At 55.3% G+C, this 19,459-nt stretch overlaps 1 protein-coding gene across 8 annotated transcripts in view; it reads right to left on the reverse strand.

The window, feature by feature from the left end:
* Nucleotides 1–19,459, reverse strand: part of ARHGAP45 (Rho GTPase activating protein 45) — a 381,773-nt gene that overhangs the window by 224,652 nt on the left and 137,662 nt on the right. The gene's annotated exons all lie outside the window — the stretch shown is intronic.

Below are 19,459 nucleotides of genomic sequence, written 5' to 3' on the forward strand. Positions count from 1 at the left end.
CTGTATATGCAGCAAGAGCACCAGTGAAACGAAAAAAGAATCACATCATACAAGTACTCCCATACACTGCATGTCTGCCAATATAATCAGAAAAGAAAGGGCCTCAACCTCCACATACTGCCACTGAAATCGAGACACAAGAGAGTGACACACTCACGTGGCAACACAGATGTTGAACCAGCACAGCCACTCACATGTGACCACAAACGGTGCAACACAATCAGACAACACAACGTTCACACACTCTCACCTGTAAGCACAACCAGTACTTCTCATCCATGAACACAGCCAGGGTGGCAACACAACCAGAAAATGGCACCACAGGGTACACAGATGTTCACCTACAAACGCAGCCAGAGACCTCATATGTAAAACACAGCTAGAACAGAAAACCACTCATATCCCAGCAACTACAAACAGTCACTGCAAACAAAACCAGAGCACCAGGCCAATACTAGGAATGAGCGAGACTCTACAGCAGTGCAGGAGGCCATGATGTGGGAAGTGAGTGAGACTCTGTTGAAGTGTATACGTAAGGGCCACTTTTGGACATGGTCACCCCTACTTTTTGGTCACTGGTACTGAGGTTTTTTGACTGAGGTGCACTGGGTCCCTGCCAAATAGGTCCCCAGTGCCAGTGCTCTTTTTCTACAACAGGTAGAAAGTGTGCAAATGGCACACACTTCTGTACCTTTGTAAGACCCAAGTAAATTGTACCCCTGGTGCCTAGGGTCCGGGTACTGGAGAGGGTCCCTAAGGGCAGCAGCATGCATTGTGCCATCTATAGAGTCTCCCTAAAACAAGCCACACACAGCTGCCATTGCAGTCTGCGTGCCCTGGTGCAAGCCAGGTGAAAATACAACCTGGCACACCCATTGTGTGCCACGCCCCACTCACTGCATCGAAATATATGTAAGTCACCCCTACAGCAGGCCTTGGAGCCCTACGGTAGGGCGCAGTATATCTGATGTGAGGCCAATTCTGCATGAGCAGATATGCCTCTGTGATGTCTGGTTTCATTACTGGATATTACAAGTGAACACAGAAGCCATCTTAAGGTATGTGCTGGATATTCGTCATTAAGAGTTCCCCTGCTACATAATGGCTTCACTGAAAGCTATGGTTTGTGGTGTCAAACACCTCATCTTAATAAATCCAGACTGATGCCAGCCTTGGATTTATTATGACGTGCACCCAGGGGGCTCCAGCCAGAAGGCACCTTAGATGTGCCCATCTGAAACCTACTAGTCACTTAGTGTGCCGGCTGACTAGTCCCGACCACCCTGCCACCACAGACATGTTTCTGACACCCTGGACGTGAGAGCCCATGCCCACAGAGGCCAGAAACAATGCCTGCTCCAGAGGGAGGTGTTATCACCTACTCTAGCAGTATGACTGGTGAATCTGCATACCAAGGCCAGAGATTTCAAAGACCCGGCCACCTTCGGTATGCCACCCTGGCTTCCCCAGACCTAAGAGTTGTCACCCCTGCCCTGAGTCCCACCTGACACCAGGACAGGTGGTAAAATTAGTTAGGCAGTAGGCATGTTCCACCTTTGGGGTAGCCACACCCACATGGTGGGCTATGTGAAGGGGACACTTTAGGAAGGGTTCCACTATCTTGATTTTGGTGGAGCTATGAATTCTGGGAAGGGTTATGCTCTCTCCCTACAGAAAGAAGTCATAATGGGGGTGTAGTCACCCCAAGTGTAGGTAGCTCATTGCCTACTACTCTACACTTCCCTAAACACCCCTAATTGACTATTTAGGTGTCCCTGTGACACCAAGAGCACAGGTTTGTCTGATCCTAGAAGAAGAGGACAAAGAAGAGCTGAAGGAGCGAGAAATGTGGATGACTGATGGACGTTTGGGGCAAACCCCTGCCTGCCTGCCTAGCTGCTCCTGTCCTGACTATCGCGAAATCTCAACTTGCCCAGCAGCTGTGGGGACTCTAAAAGCCTCAGAGGTTCTTCATCACTTGGCCAGCTCGTCAGCATCTCCTATGAAGTGGAGGAGCAACTTCCCTGCTTCCTGCAGACACCAACCGCAACATCCGGCTCATCACCCTGCTGACCACCGGGTCCACCGAAGCCGCAGCTGCTCAGGAGGAGGTCACCATGTTTCAAGAGTTCAGTCCTATCTACCCTTCAAGAGAGAGGACATCAGGATCAACCAGAGCCGAGCTGCAGCAATTCCTGGGGTACCCGACTCTTTGCAACTACCAAGGCTTGTTGAAGTACAAACTGGATTCCAATGCTGCATCCAATGACCAGCCATCGAGGGATGTCAGCACCACAAAGGACATTTTCCAGAGTCATCCAGCTGCCCTGTTCTGTCCTCCTTCTTGCAGGATCCCGAAAAAACAGTGGGCCCCTTGACGCAGGAGCACCGACAACAAAAACCCGCTGCACCCGAGCTTCCATGGCATTCAAAGGTGCTCTTTCGCTTCCACGACCCCCACCAACTGAGCCCTTTGTTGGAACCTCCCAGACTTGCCCCCCTTGTACTCTCTTTCCAGGTGCCCCCCACTCCCAGTCACCAACTGTGCAGTGGACAAGACACCTGATTCAACTAGCACCACCGCAAACTTGCAACCCTAGCACCCTACAATCCACAGGAGACTTCAAGAACTGTTTGCAGGGACCGCTTTCGCAGTAAAGGTACTTTGGGACCTTTACCATGTAAAAGAGCATTCGAGTAAAAGTGTTACTTACCTGCTAAAATGATACAAGTTGCAACAGTATTTATCTTCTTGAAAGTATTCTGCTGTTGAAACATAGTATAAACTAGGTAACTCATTTTATAAACATTGGGGTTCCTTCTTGTGTCTCTCTCATGTATGGCCTGTGTGTGTACAACAAACGCTTTGCACTACCCTCTGATAAGCCTCCTGCTCGACCACACTGCCACAAAGTCAGCTTTTCAAATTGTCATTTGTAGCCCTGTAAAGAAATAAGGGTGGCATGGTGCACCCCTACACTGGGGAGCTGCACAGATAGCCCGCTCCCTACGTTTGAAGTGCATGAGGCCAGTGACGGGAATGAGTGAGACTCGAAGTGTCTGAGGGTGGTAAAGGGAGTGAGTGAGACTCCGTGGAAGTGACTGAGGCCAATGACGGGGAATGAAGTGAGACTTGAAGTGTCAGAGGATGGGGAATGGCGTGAGTGAGACTCCAATGAAGTGACTGAGGCAACTGATGAGTCAGTGAAACTTCCTAGAAGTGACTGAGGCCAATGACGGGGAGTGAGTGACACTCGAAGTGTATGAGGCAGTGAAGAGAATGAGTGAGACTCTGTGGAAGTGACTGATGCCAATGACGGGGAATGAAGTGAGACTTGAATTGTCTGAGGGTGGTGAATGGCGTGAGTGAGACTCCAATGAAATGTCTGAGGCCGGTGAAGGGAGTCAGTGAAACTTCCTGGAAGTGACTGAAGCCAATGACGGGGAGTGAGTGACACTCGAAGTGTATGAGGCAGTGAAGAGAATGAGTGAGACTCTGTGGAAGTGACTGATGCCAATGACGGGAAGTGAGTGAGACTCGAAGGTGAAGGAAGTGTTGGAGACGCCGCTGAAATGAGGCAAGTGTGGGGAGTCATGAAACTCCAATGAGCTATATGCTATTAATTATGAATTCATGAGATTGCGCTGCACAGTGCGCGCAGTGATGTGTGGGTGAGACTGCACTGGACAGTGCGCGCAGTGATGCGTGGGTGAGACTGCACTGGACAGTGCGCGCAGTGATGCGTGGGTGGGTGAGACTGCACTGGACAGTGCGCGCAGTGATGCGTGGGTGGGTGAGACTGCACCGGACAGTGAGCGCAGTGATGCGTGGGTGGGTGAGACTTCACCGGACAGTGCGTGCAGTGATGCGTGGGTGGGTGAATGAGACTGCACTGGACAGTGTGTGCATGAACGAGACTGCACCGGACAGTGAGCGCAGTGATGTGTGGGTGGGTGAGACAGTGCATGCAGTGAAGCGTGGGTGAATAAGACTCCACTGGACAGTGTGTGCAGTGATGAGTAGATGGGTGGATGAATAGGAGTGCACTGGAGTCTGCGTGCAGTGATGCGTGGGTGAGACTGCACTGGACAGTGCGCGCAGTGATGCGTGGATGAGACTGTATCAGACAGTGCGTGCAGTGTGCGTGGGTGGGTGAGACAGTGCATGCAGTGTGCGTGGGTGGGTGAGACAGTGCATGCAGTGAAGCGTGGGTGAGACTGCACTGGAGTCTGAGTGCAGTGATGCGTGGGTGAGACTGCACTGGACAGTGCGCGCAGTGATGCGTGGGTGAGACTGTATCAGACAGTGCGTGCAGTGTGCGTGGGTGGGTGAGACTGCACTGGAGTCTGCGTGCAGTGATGCGTGAGTGAGACTGCACTGGACAGTGCGCGCAGTGTGCGTGGGTGGGTGAGACTGCACTATGCGTGCAGTGATGCATGGGTGAGACTGTATCAGACAGTGCGTGCAGTGTGCGTGGGTGGGTGAGACTGCACTGGAGTCTGCGTGCAGTGATGCGTGAGTGAGACTGCACTGGACAGTGCGCGCAGTGTGCGTGGGTGGGTGAGACTGCACTATGCGTGCAGTGATGCATGGGTGAGACTGTATCAGACAGTGCGTGCAGTGTGCGTGGGTGGGCGGGGCTCTGCTGCACTTTAGGGCTCCAGAGGAGGGGACGCGCTTAGTCAGGAGACCTCACCTGGCTTCACATCCTGCACCTGGGGCTGTTTATTTACCCAAAGCGGCCTCAGCATATGGGCTTAGATTAAATTACCCTCGCCCCCGTCCCCAGGGGTGACACAGTTTGGGATTGCAGACTCTTCCCCTCACCCCTCTAAGCCCTCTAAGCCCTCCCGGTGCCCTCCAGGGCTGGGATCCCCTCGTCCCCGCAGGCAGCCCCCACACTCGAGCTCTGGTGGTCTCTGTTGAGTACATACTAGGGTGGACATTTCAAAGACCCCTTTGTGGGTGCTCAGGGCCCTGCCATGCAGATGCGCACGCGTCACACACCAGCAGCATGCGGACTGCACACAACACACCAGGAGCAGAGACACTGCACACAACACACCAGGAGCGGAGACACTGCACACTACACACCAGGAGCAGAGACACTGCACACAACACACACCAGGAGCAGAGACACTGCACACAACACACCAGGAGCAGAGACACTGCACACAACACACCAGGAGCGGGGACACTGCACACAGCACCCCAGGAGCAGGGACACTGCACACAACATACCAGGAGCAGGGACACTGCACACAACATACCAGGAGCAGAGACACTGCACACAACACACCAGGAGCAGAGACACTGCACACAACACACCAGGAGCAGAGACACTGCACACAACACACCAGGAGCGGGGACACTGCACACAACACACCAGGAGCAGAGACACTGCACACAACACACCAGGAGCAGAGACACTGCACACAACACACACCAGGAGCAGAGACACTGCACACAACACACCAGGAGCAGAGACACTGCACACAACACACCAGGAGCAGACACTGCACACAACACACCAGGAGCGGAGACACTGCACACAACACACCAGGAGCAGAGACACTGCACACAACACACACCAGGAGCAGAGACACTGCACACAACACACCAGGAGCAGAGACACTGCACACAACACACACCAGGAGCAGAGACACTGCACACAACACACCAGGAGCAGAGACACTGCACACAACACACCAGGAGCGGGGACACTGCACACAGTCCGAACACACCAGGAGTAGAGACACTGCACACAACACACCAGGAGCAGACACTGCACACAACACACCAGGAGCGGGGACACTGCACACAACACACCAGGAGCAGAGACACTGCACACAACACACCAGGAGTAGAGACACTGCACACAACACACCAGGAGTAGAGACACTGCACACAACACACCAGGAGCAGACACTGCACACAACACACCAGGAGTAGAGACACTGCACACAACACACCAGGAGCAGACACTGCACACAACACACCAGGAGCGGGGACACTGCACACAACACACCAGGAGCGGAGACACTGCACACAGTCCAAACACACCAGGAGCGGGGACACTGCACACAGCACCCCAGGAGCAGAGACACTGCACACAACACACACCAGGAGCAGAGACACTGCACACAACACACCAGGAGCAGAGACACTGCACACAACACACCAGGAGCAGAGACACTGCACAGAACACACCAGCAGCATGCGGACTGCACACAACACACCAGGAGCGGGGACACTGCACACAACACACCAGGAGCAGAGACACTGCACACAACACACCAGGAGCAGAGACACTGCACACAACACACCAGGAGCAGAGACACTGCACACAACACACACCAGGAGCAGAGACACTGCACACAACACACCAGGAGCGGGGACACTGCACACAGTCCGAACACACCAGGAGTAGAGACACTGCACACAACACACCAGGAGCAAACACTGCACACAACACACTAGGAGCGGGGACACTGCACACAACACACCAGGAGCGGAGACACTGCACACAGTCCAAACACACCAGGAGTAGAGACACTGCACACAGTCCGAACACACCAGGGGCAGAGACACTGCACAGAACACACCAGGAGCGGGGACACTGCACACAGTCCGAACACACCAGGAGCAGAGAAACTGCACACAACACACCAGGAGCAGGGACACTGCACACAACACACCAGGGGCAGGGACACTGCACACAACACACCAGGGGCAGAGACACTGCACACAACACACCAGGGGCAGAGACACTGCACACAGTCCGAACACACCAGGAGCAGAGACACTGCACACAACACACCAGGAGCAGACACTGCACACAACACACCAGGAGCGGGGACACTGCACACAGTCCGAACACACCAGGAGTAGAGACACTGCACACAACACACCAGGAGTAGAGACACTGCACACAACACACCAGGAGCAGGGACACTGCACACAACATACCAGGAGCAGGGACACTGCACACAACACACCAGGAGCGGGGACACTGCACACAACACACCAGGAGCAGGGACACTGCACACAGACCGAACACACCAGGAGCAGAGACACTGAACAGAACACACCAGGAGCAGAGACACTGCACACAGCACCCCAGGAGCAGGGACACTGCACACAACATACCAGGAGCAGGGACACTGCACACAACACACCAGGAGCAGACACTGCACACAACACACCAGGAGCGGGGACACTGCACACAGTCCGAACACACCAGGAGTAGAGACACTGCACAGAACACACCAGGAGCAGAGACACTGCACACAACACACCAGGAGCAGGGACACTGCACACAACACACCAGGAGCAGAGACACTGCACACAGTCCGAACACACCAGGAGCAGAGACACTGCACACAACACACCAGGAGCAGGGACACTGCACACAGTCCGAACACACCATCAGCATGCGGACTGCACACAACCCACCAGGAGCAGGGACACTGCACACAGTCCAAACACACCGGGAGCAGACACCACAGAACACACCAGGAGCAGAGACACTGCACACAACACACCAGGAGCAGAGACACTGCACACAGTTCGAATACAGCAGGAGCAGAGACACTGCACACAACACACCAGGAGCAGGGACACTGCACACAACACACCAGGGGCAGAGACACTGCACACAGTCCGAACACACCAGGAGCAGAGACACTGCACACAGTCCGAACACACCAGAGGCAGAGACACTGCACACAACACACCAGGAGCGGGGACACTGCACACAGTCTGAACACACCAGGAGCAGAGAAACTGCACAGAACACACCAGGAGCAGGGACACTGCACACAACACACCAGGAGCAGGGACACTGCACACACCACACCAGGAGCAGGGACAGTGCACACAACACACCAGGAGCAGAGACACTGCATACAGTCCGAACACACCAGGAGCAGAGACACTGCACACAACACACCATCAGCATGCGGACTGCACACAACCCACCAGGAGCAGGGACACTGCACACAGTCCAAACACACCGGGAGCAGAGACACCACAGAACACACCAGGACCAGAGACACTGCACACAACACACCAGGAGCAGAGACACAACACACCAGGAGCAGAGACACTGCACACAGTTCGAATACAGCAGGAGCAGAGACACTGCACACAACACACCAGGAGCAGGGACACTGCACACAACACACCAGGGGCAGAGACACTGCACGCAGTCCGAACACACCAGGAGCAGAGACACTGCACACAGTCCGAACACACCAGGGGCAGAGACACTGCACACAGTCCGAACACACCAGGAGCAGAGACACTCCACACAACACACCAGCAACATGCGGACTGCACACAACCCACCGGGAGCAGGGACACTGCACACAGTCCGAACACACCAGGAGCAGAGACACTGCACAGAACACACCAGGAGCAGGGACACTGCACACAACACACCAGGAGCAGAGACACTGCACACAACACACCAGGAGCAGGGACACTGCACACAACAAACCAGGAGCAGACACTGCACACAACACACCAGGAGCGGGGACACTGCACACAGTCCGAACACACCAGGAGTAGAGACACTGCACACAACACACCAGGAGCAGGGACACTGCACACAGTCCGAACACACCAGGATCAGAGACACTGCACAGAGCACACCAGGAGCAGAGACACTGCACAGAACACACCAGGAGCAGACACTCTGCAGGGACACTGCACACAATCCGAGCACACCAGGAGCAGAGACACTGCACACAACACACCAGGAGCAGAGACACTGCACATAGTCCGAACACACCAAGAGCAGAGACACTGCACACAACACACCAGGAGCAGAGACACTGCACACAACACACCAGGAGCAGGGACACTGCACAGAACACACCAGGAGCAGGGACACTGCACACAGTCTGAACACACCAGGAGCAGAGACACTGCACACAACACACCAGGAGCAGAGACACTGCACATAAAACACCAGGAGCAGGGGCACTGCACACAGTCCGAACACACCAGGAGCAGAGACACTGCACACAACACACCAGGGGCAGGGACACTGCACACAGTTTGAACACACCAGGAGCAGAGACACTGCACACAACACACCAGGAGCAGGGACACTGCAAACAGTCCGAACACACCAGCAGCATGCAGACTGCACACAACCCACCAGGAGCAGGGACACTGCACACAGTCCGAACACACCAGGAGCAGAGACACCACAGAACACACCAGGAGCAGAGACACTGCACAGAACACCCCAGGAGCAGGGACACTGCACACAGTCTGATCACACCAGCAGCATGCGGACTGCAGACAACCCACCAGGAGCAGGGACACTGCACACAGTCCGAACACACCAGGAGTAGAGACACTGCACACAACACACCAGGGGCAGAGACACTGCACAAAACACACCAGGTGCAGAGACACTGCACACAACCCACCAGGAGCAGGGACACTGCACACAGTCCGAACACACCAGGAGTAGAGACACTGCACACAACACACGAGGAGCAGAGACACTGCACAAAACACACCAGGTGCAGAGACACTGCACACAACACACCAGGAGCAGAGACACTGCACACAACACACCAGGAGCAGAGACACTGCACACAACACACCAGGAGCAGAGACACTGCACACAGTTCGAATACACCAGGAGCAGAGACACTGCACACAACACACCAGGAGCAGGGACACTGCACACAACACACCAGGGGGAGAGACACTGCACATAACACACCAGGAGCAGACACTCTGCACACAGTCCGAACACACCAGGAGCAGAGACACTCCACACAACACACCAGGGGCAGACACTGCACACAACACACCAGGAGCAGGGACACTGCACACAACACACCAGGAGCAGACACTGCCCACAACACACCAGGAGCAGAGACACTGCACACAGTCCGAACACACCAGGAGCAGAGACACTGTACACAACACACCAGGAGCAGACACTGCACACAACACACCAGGAGCAGGGACACTGCACACAGTCCGAACACACCAGCAGCATTCGGACTGCACACAACACACCAGGAGCAGGGACACTGCACACAACACACCAGAGCACGGGCACACTGCACACAACACACGAGGAGCAGAGACACTGCATACAACACACCAGGAGCAGACACTGCACACAACACACCAGGAGCAGGGACACTGCACACAGTCCGAACACACCAGGAGCAGAGACACAGGGACACTGCGCACAACACACCAGGAGCAGGGATATTGCACACAGTCCGAACACACCAGCAGCATGAGGACTGCACACAACCCACCAGGAGCAGGGACACTGCACACAGTCCGAACACACCAGGAGCAGAGACACTGCACACAGTCAGAACACACCAGGAACAGGGACACTGCACACAACACCCCAGGAGCAGAGACACTGCACACAGTCCGAACACACCAGGAGCAGAGACACTGCACACAACACACCAATAGCAGAGACACTGCAAACAACACACCAGGAGCAGACACTGCACACAACACACCAGAAGCAGAGACACTGCACACAGTCCGAACACACCAGCAGCATGCGGACTGCACACAACCCACCAGGAGCAATGACACTGCACACAACACACCAGGAGCAGTGACACTGCACACAACACACCAGGAGCAGAGACACTGCACACAACACACCAGGAGCAGAGACACTGCACACAGTCCGAACACACCAGCAGCATGCGGACTGCACACAACCCACCAGGAGCAAGGACACTGCACACAACACACCAGGAGCAGTGACACTGCACACAACACACCAGGAGCAGGGACACTACACACAGTCAGATCACACCAGCAGCATGCGGACTGCACACAACCCACCAGGAGCAGGGACACTGCACACAGTCCGAACACACCAGGAGCAGAGACACTGCACATAGCCTGAACACACCAGGAGCAGAGACACTGCACACAACACACCAGGAGCAGAGACACTGCACACAGTCCGAACACATCAGGAGCAGAGACACTGCACACAACACACCAGGAGCAGAGACACTGCACAGAACACACCAGGAGCAGACACTCTGCAGGGACACTGCACACAGTCCGAGCACACCAGGAGCAGAGACACTGTACACAACACACCAGGAGCAGAGACACTGCAAATAGTCCGAACACACCAAGAGCAGAGACACTGCACACAACACACCAGGAGCAGAGACACTGCACACAACACACCAGGAGCAGGGACACTGCACACAACACACCAGGAGCAGAGACACTGCACACAGTTCGAACACACCAGGAGCAGAGACACTGCACATAAAACACCAGGAGCAGGGGCACTGCACACAGTCCGAACACACCAGGAGCAGAGACACTGCACACAACACACCAGGAGCAGGGACACTGCAAACAGTCCGAACACACCAGCAGCATGCAGACTGCACACAACCCACCAGGAGCAGGGACACTGCACACAGTCCGAACACACCAGCAGCATGCGGACTGCACACAACCCACCAGGAGCAAGGACACTGCACACAACACACCAGGAGCAGTGACACTGCACACAACACACCAGGAGCAGGGACACTACACACAGTCAGATCACACCAGCAGCATGCGGACTGCACACAACCCACCAGGAGCAGGGACACTGCACACAGTCCGAACACACCAGGAGCAGAGACACTGCACATAGTCTGAACACACCAGGAGCAGAGACACTGCACACAACACACCAGGAGCAGAGACACTGCACACAGTCCGAGCACACCAGGAGCAGAGACACTGCACACAACACACCAGGAGCAGAGACACTGCACATAGTCCGAACATACCAAGAGCAGAGACACTGCACACAACACACCAGGAGCAGAGACACTGCACACAACACACCAGGAGCAGGGACACTGCACAGAACACACCAGGAGCAGGGACACTGCACACAGTCTGAACACACCAGGAGCAGAGACACTGCACACAACACACCAGGAGCAGAGACACTGCACATAAAACACCAGGAGCAGGGGCACTGCACACAGTCCGAACACACCAGGAGCAGAGACACTGCACACAACACACCAGGAGCAGGGACACTGCAAACAGTCCGAACACACCAGCAGCATGCAGACTGCACACAACCCACCAGGAGCAGGGACACTGCACACAGTCCGAACACACAGGGAGCAGAGACACCACAGAACACACCAGGAGCAGAGACACTGCACAGAACACCCCAGGAGCAGGGACACTGCACACAGTCCGATCACTCCAGCAGCATGCGGACTGCAGACAACCCACCAGGAGCAGGGACACTGCACACAGTCCGAACACACCAGGAGTAGAGACACTGCACACAACACAGCAGGAGCAGAGACACTGCACAAAACACACCAGGTGCAGAGACACTGCACACAACCCACCAGGAGCAGAGACACTGCACAAAACACACCAGGAGCAGAGACACTGCACACAACACACCAGGAGCAGAGACACTGCACAAAACACACCAGGAGCAGAGACACTGCACAGAACACACCAGGTGCAGAGACACTGCACACAACACACCAGGAGCAGAGACACTGCACACAACACACCAGGAGCAGAGACACTGCACACAGTTCGAATACACCAGGAGCAGAGACACTGCACACAACACACCAGGAGCAGGGACACTGCACACAACACACCAGGGGCAGAGACACTGCACACAACACACCAGGGGCAGAGACACTGCACATAACACACCAGGAGCAGAGAAACTGCACACAGTCCGAACACACCAGGAGCAGAGACACTCCACACAACACACCAGGAGCAGACACTGCCCACAACACACCAGGGGCAGAGACACTGCACACAACACACCAGGAGCAGAGACACTGCACACAACACACCAGGAGCAGAGACACTGCACACAACACACCAGGAGCAGACACTGCCCACAACACACCAGGAGCAGAGACACTGCACACAGTCCGAACACACCAGGAGCAGAGACACTGCACACAGTCCGAACACACCAGGGGCAGAGACACTGCACACAACACACCAGGAGCAGAGACACTGCACACAACACACCAGGAGCAGACACTGCAAACAACACACCAGGAGCAGGGACACTGCACACAGTCCGAACACACCAGCAGCATTCGGACTGCACACAACACACCAGGAGCAGGGACACTGCACACAGTCCGAACACACCAGAAGCAGAGACACTGCACAGAACACACCAGGAGCAGAGACACTGCACAGAACACACCAGAAGCAGGGCACACTGCACACAACACACGAGGAGCAGACACTGCACACAACACACCAGGTGCTGGGCACACTGCACACAACACACCAGGAGCAGACACTGCACACAACACACCAGGAGCAGGGACACTGCACACAGTCCGAACACACCAGCAGCAAAGACACTGCACAGAACACACCAGGAGCAGAGACACAGGGACACTGCGCACAACACACCAGGAGCAGGGACATTGCACACAGTCCGAACACACCAGCAGCATGCGGACTGCACACAACCCACCAGGAGCAGGGACACTGCACACAGTCCGAACACACCAGAGGCAGAGACACTGCACAGAACACACCAGGAGCGGGGACACTGCACACAGTCCGAACACACCAGGAGCAGAGACACTGCACAGAACACACCAGGAGCAGGGACACTGCACACAACACCCCAGGAGCAGAGACACTGCACACAGTCCGAACACACCAGGAGCAGAGACACTGCACACAACACACCAATAGCAGAGACACTGCACACAACACACCAGGAGCAGACACTGCACACAACACACCAGAAGCAGAGACACTGCACACAGTCCGAACACACCAGCAGCATGCGGACTGCACACAACCCACCAGGAGCAAGGACACTGCACACAACACACCAGGAGCAGACACTGCACACAACACACCAGAAGCAGAGACACTGCACACAGTCCGAACACACCAGCAGCATGCGGACTGCACACAACCCACCAGGAGCAATGACACTGCACACAACACACCAGGAGCAGTGACACTGCACACAACACACCAGGAGCAGAGACACTGCACACAACACACCAGGAGCAGAGACACTGCACACAGTCCGAACACACCAGCAGCATGCGGACTGCACACAACCCACCAGGAGCAAGGACACTGCACACAACACACCAGGAGCAGTGACACTGCACACAACACACCAGGAGCAGGGACACTACACACAGTCAGATCACACCAGCAGCATGCGGACTGCACACAACCCACCAGGAGCAGGGACACTGCACACAGTCCGAACACACCAGGAGCAGAGACACTGCACATAGCCTGAACACACCAGGAGCAGAGACACTGCACACAACACACCAGGAGCAGAGACACTGCACACAGTCCGAACACATCAGGAGCAGAGACACTGCACACAACACACCAGGAGCAGAGACACTGCACAGAACACACCAGGAGCAGACACTCTGCAGGGACACTGCACACAGTCCGAGCACACCAGGAGCAGAGACACTGTACACAACACACCAGGAGCAGAGACACTGCAAATAGTCCGAACACACCAAGAGCAGAGACACTGCACACAACACACCAGGAGCAGAGACACTGCACACAACACACCAGGAGCAGGGACACTGCACACAACACACCAGGAGCAGAGACACTGCACACAGTTCGAACACACCAGGAGCAGAGACACTGCACATAAAACACCAGGAGCAGGGGCACTGCACACAGTCCGAACACACCAGGAGCAGAGACACTGCACACAACACACCAGGAGCAGGGACACTGCAAACAGTCCGAACACACCAGCAGCATGCAGACTGCACACAACCCACCAGGAGCAGGGACACTGCACACAGTCCGAACACACCAGCAGCATGCGGACTGCACACAACCCACCAGGAGCAAGGACACTGCACACAACACACCAGGAGCAGTGACACTGCACACAACACACCAGGAGCAGGGACACTACACACAGTCAGATCACACCAGCAGCATGCGGACTGCACACAACCCACCAGGAGCAGGGACACTGCACACAGTCCGAACACACCAGGAGCAGAGACACTGCACATAGTCTGAACACACCAGGAGCAGAGACACTGCACACAACACACCAGGAGCAGAGACACTGCACACAGTCCGAGCACACCAGGAGCAGAGACACTGCACACAACACACCAGGAGCAGAGACACTGCACATAGTCCGAACATACCAAGAGCAGAGACACTGCACACAACACACCAGGAGCAGAGACACTGCACACAACACACCAGGAGCAGGGACACTGCACAGAACACACCAGGAGCAGGGACACTGCACACAGTCTGAACACACCAGGAGCAGAGACACTGCACACAACACACCAGGAGCAGAGACACTGCACATAAAACACCAGGAGCAGGGGCACTGCACACAGTCCGAACACACCAGGAGCAGAGACACTGCACACAACACACCAGGAGCAGGGACACTGCAAACAGTCCGAACACACCAGCAGCATGCAGACTGCACACAACCCACCAGGAGCAGGGACACTGCACACAGTCCGAACACACAGGGAGCAGAGACACCACAGAACACACCAGGAGCAGAGACACTGCACAGAACACCCCAGGAGCAGGGACACTGCACACAGTCCGATCACTCCAGCAGCATGCGGACTGCAGACAACCCACCAGGAGCAGGGACACTGCACACAGTCCGAACACACCAGGAGTAGAGACACTGCACACAACACAGCAGGAGCAGAGACACTGCACAAAACACACCAGGTGCAGAGACACTGCACACAACCCACCAGGAGCAGAGACACTGCACAAAACACACCAGGAGCAGAGACACTGCACACAACACACCAGGAGCAGAGACACTGCACAAAACACACCAGGAGCAGAGACACTGCACAGAACACACCAGGTGCAGAGACACTGCACACAACACACCAGGAGCAGAGACACTGCACACAACACACCAGGAGCAGAGACACTGCACACAGTTCGAATACACCAGGAGCAGAGACACTGCACACAACACACCAGGAGCAGGGACACTGCACACAACACACCAGGGGCAGAGACACTGCACACAACACACCAGGGGCAGAGACACTGCACATAACACACCAGGAGCAGAGAAACTGCACACAGTCCGAACACACCAGGAGCAGAGACACTCCACACAACACACCAGGAGCAGACACTGCCCACAACACACCAGGGGCAGAGACACTGCACACAACACACCAGGAGCAGAGACACTGCACACAACACACCAGGAGCAGAGACACTGCACACAACACACCAGGAGCAGACACTGCCCACAACACACCAGGAGCAGAGACACTGCACACAGTCCGAACACACCAGGAGCAGAGACACTGCACACAGTCCGAACACACCAGGGGCAGAGACACTGCACACAACACACCAGGAGCAGAGACACTGCACACAACACACCAGGAGCAGACACTGCAAACAACACACCAGGAGCAGGGACACTGCACACAGTCCGAACACACCAGCAGCATTCGGACTACACACAACACACCAGGAGCAGGGACACTGCACACAGTCCGAACACACCAGAAGCAGAGACACTGCACAGAACACACCAGGAGCAGAGACACTGCACAGAACACACCAGAAGCAGGGCACACTGCACACAACACACGAGGAGCAGACACTGCACACAACACACCAGGTGCTGGGCACACTGCACACAACACACCAGGAGCAGACACTGCACACAACACACCAGGAGCAGGGACACTGCACACAGTCCGAACACACCAGCAGCAAAGACACTGCACAGAACACACCAGGAGCAGAGACACAGGGACACTGCGCACAACACACCAGGAGCAGGGACATTGCACACAGTCCGAACACACCAGCAGCATGCGGACTGCACACAACCCACCAGGAGCAGGGACACTGCACACAGTCCGAACACACCAGAGGCAGAGACACTGCAAAGAACACACCAGGAGCGGGGACACTGCACACAGTCCGAACACACCAGGAGCAGAGACACTGCACAGAACACACCAGGAGCAGGGACACTGCACACAACACCCCAGGAGCAGAGACACTGCACACAGTCCGAACACACCAGGAGCAGAGACACTGCACACAACACACCAATAGCAGAGACACTGCACACAACACACCAGGAGCAGACACTGCACACAACACACCAGAAGCAGAGACACTGCACACAGTCCGAACACACCAGCAGCATGCGGACTGCACACAACCCACCAGGAGCAAGGACACTGCACACAACACACCAGGAGCAGTGACACTGCACACAACACACCAGGAGCAGTGACACTGCACACAACACACCAGGAGCAGTGACACTACACACAGTCAGATCACACCAGCAGCATGCGGACTGCACACAACCCACCAGGAGCAGGGACACTGCACACAGTCCGAACACACCAGGAGCAGAGACACTGCACATAGTCCGAACACACCAGGAGCAGAGACACTGCACACAACACACCAGGAGCAGAGACACTGCACACAGTCCGAACAAATCAGGAGCAGAGACACTGCACACAACACACCAGGAGCAGAGACACTGCACAGAGCACACCAGGAGCAGAGACACTGCACACAACACACCAGGAGCAGAGACACTGCACACAACACACCAGGAGCAGAGACACTGCACACAACACACCAGGAGCAGGGACTCTGCACACAGTCCGAACACACCAGGGCACTAACGCCCCTCCGCGGCGCACACACAGCACAGCGCTTAGTGCTAGAGGTATCTGCAGCTCGGACAGGCCTGGCCAAGGCTGGAGGCCGAGAGGTCTCAGTGAGACCTCCCCTGCAGAGCACCAACATGCCGGAGGTGCCGGGCACAACTAACGCCACACACTCTGGCAAAGCCAGTAGGCCTGCGTTTAATGTGCCAAAGCACACAGAGTTAGAACTTGAGGGCAAGACCCCCAGGAAGGGGTTGGCAGGAGCGCAGCCGGAGGGCTATAGGAATGTATCCTTCATGCGTCCGCAGATCCCAGCGCGCTCTCCCGCGCTTGCATAAACTCGGGGGGGGGGGGGGGGGAACAATACCGTTTAACATGGGGAAAAGGGGCGCATTTAGCCCTCCTCCCAATAACCCACCTCAGCCCCGGGACCACCACCTCCCCAGGGCTTGGCCCATATATGTGACAACTTCTGCCAAGCAGGGGAACAGCAGGTCTGCTCCCAGGGGCAGGAGCAGGATCCTGGGGTCCCTGGGGCCAAAATCGGCCTGAGGAGGAGGGCTACGTGCCCCCCTACCCTTGCAGCAGGTGGCCAGGCCCTGGGGATGGGGTCTGGGAAGGGGGCTTACAGCAATGCGGGTTGGGGCATGTACAGGGGCTGGCAGGCCCCGCGGCCAATCCGCCCCGCTCGGCCAAAGGCTGTACGCGGCGAGGGTTGGATTAATGTAAGGTCATTTAATATTACTTAACCTTAAAAAAAAAAAAAAAATTCACTGAAAAAATAACGGTTATAGGAATGTTGTTAGGTTCAGATTTTATTTGCATAAAACGACAGAAATTCAACAGTTACAGTTATACTCATCTCAAGACACTAATACTTTGTGCTCTTGTGCCCTCGCCATGCACTGCTACCGAAGGTACGTATTCCAGCAGGAATGGCAAGTTATGTGACATCATTCCGAATATAACTCCAACATGGTGCAATAAAATTACTGATGAGAAACCTGTACAGTGTAACCCTGGAGTAGGCCTCACCTTACAGTGGGTACAGAGTAGGGCTCCGTCCCCTAGTAGTAACTCCGGAGTAGTACTCTCCTTGCAGTGAGTACAGAATAGGGCTTCCACCTCTAGTAGTAACCCTATAGTAGGACTCACCTTGCAGTGAGTACAGAGTACAGCTCCCACCTCTAGTAGTAACCCTGGAGTAGGCCTCACCTTGCAGTGAGTACAGAGTAGGGCTCTGTCCCCTAGTAGTAACTACGGAGTAGTACTCTCCTTGCAGTGAGTACAGAATAGGGCTCCAACCTCTAGTAGTAACCCTATAGTAGGACTCACCTTGCAGTGAGTACAAAGTAGGGCTCCCTCCACTAGTAGTAACCCTGGAGTAGTACTCACCTTGCAGTGAGTACAGAGTAGGGCTCTCACCTCTAGTAGTAACCCTGGAGTAGTACTCACCAGGCAGTGAGTACAGAGTAGGGCTCTCACCTCTAGTAGTAACCCTGGAGTAGTACTCACCTTGCAGTGAGTACAGAGTAGAGCTCCCACCTCTAGTAGTAACCCTGGAGTAGTACTCACCTTGCAGTGAGTACAGAGCAGGACTCCGTCCCCTAGTAGTAACCCTAGAGTAGGCCTCACCTTGCAGTGAGTACAGCGTAGGGCTCCCACCTCTAGTAGTAACCCCGGAGTAGTACTCACCTTGCAGTAGGTACGGAGTAGGGTGCCCCTA

This window comes from Pleurodeles waltl, chromosome 12 (genome assembly GCF_031143425.1).
Source record: "Pleurodeles waltl isolate 20211129_DDA chromosome 12, aPleWal1.hap1.20221129, whole genome shotgun sequence".
Lineage (NCBI taxonomy): Eukaryota > Metazoa > Chordata > Amphibia > Caudata > Salamandridae > Pleurodeles > Pleurodeles waltl.